Source organism: Cynara cardunculus (assembly GCF_001531365.2).
Source record: "Cynara cardunculus var. scolymus isolate 2C chromosome LG 8, CcrdV1, whole genome shotgun sequence".
In the NCBI taxonomy this organism is placed as follows: domain Eukaryota; kingdom Viridiplantae; phylum Streptophyta; class Magnoliopsida; order Asterales; family Asteraceae; genus Cynara; species Cynara cardunculus.
The window spans coordinates 9423941-9425149 of NC_037535.1; positions in this window are offsets into that span (position 1 = coordinate 9423941).

Sequence of the window (1209 nt, forward strand, 5' to 3'; positions counted from 1 at the left end):
GGGGTCCTCATGGGAGAGGCTTCGAGCATCTTGTACTTCTTCAAGAGGTCATGAACATATTTTGATTGGTTTATAAATATGCCTTCGGATGATTGTTTGACCTGTAGACCTAAGAAGAAGGTGAGCTCTCCCATCGTGCTCATTTCAAATTCATTGTGCATCAAAACCTCGAATTCTTTGCACATTGAAACATTAGTTGCACCAAAGATAATGTCGTCAACATAAATTTGCACAAGYAAGATATCATCATTCATTTTTCGATAAAATAAAGTAATATYTRYTGTACCTCTATGAAACCCATTGGAAGTAAGAAAGTATGATAAGCGATCATACCATGCTCTCTGTCAAGCATGTCTTGATGTAAAAATTATCTTTCCTTTTGAAAGAACTCCTTCACAGAAGTAACATTGCACTTCTCGTGCTCCATCTGCCTCAATTCTTCCACCTTTATTTTCAAATCTTTTTCAACCTTGGCAAGCTTCTGTTTTGAAGAATTTTCTAAGTTTAAAAGCTTGGATTGTGCTTCTTTGAACATTTTAAAAAATCGGTTTCTTTCCTCTATGAGCAGAATTACTTCTTTTTTACAGAGAGAAAGTTTGTCTTTAAGATCATAATGCTCCAAATGACTTGTATYGAGATTGTCAATGATCTCTGTGAAAAACTCAAAGGATTCAGAAGAGGAGGAAGTAGATACCTCTTGGTTGTTCCTGTCAGAGGAGTCTGACTCAATGTCCGCCATCACGCAGAAAAGCTCATCCTCTGTGTCTGAATCTTCCCATACAAGAAGACCCTTATGTTCGTCATCGTCAGAGGATTCATCTGTTACTAGCTCACTTGATTGAGCTAGCAAAGACTTTTACTGATAGTATTCAGCCTTCTTCTTGTAGAAGGCAGCATCTTTTGGACGCCTCTGTGGTGCCCTTGGTCCTTTCGACCAGCAGTCTGCTGCAAAGTGGCCAGGTTTGCACACTTGAAGCAGCCATCTCTTGGTTTTTCCTTCCTCTGCTCCTCAATCCTCTGTGAGGGCTTCTGTTCCCTCTCTATTCTGTCTGCTCTCTCTCCTTCTGCGAAGTTTCTTTTACTGAAACTCTTTAACTCTCTTCTTTCTCCACCCTTCCTAAACTCTCTCGTGATCAAGGCAAGTGTCTTCATCATCTCCTTCATTGACACTTCTTCCTCATAACTGTCATCACTCTCTGCGATCAGAAC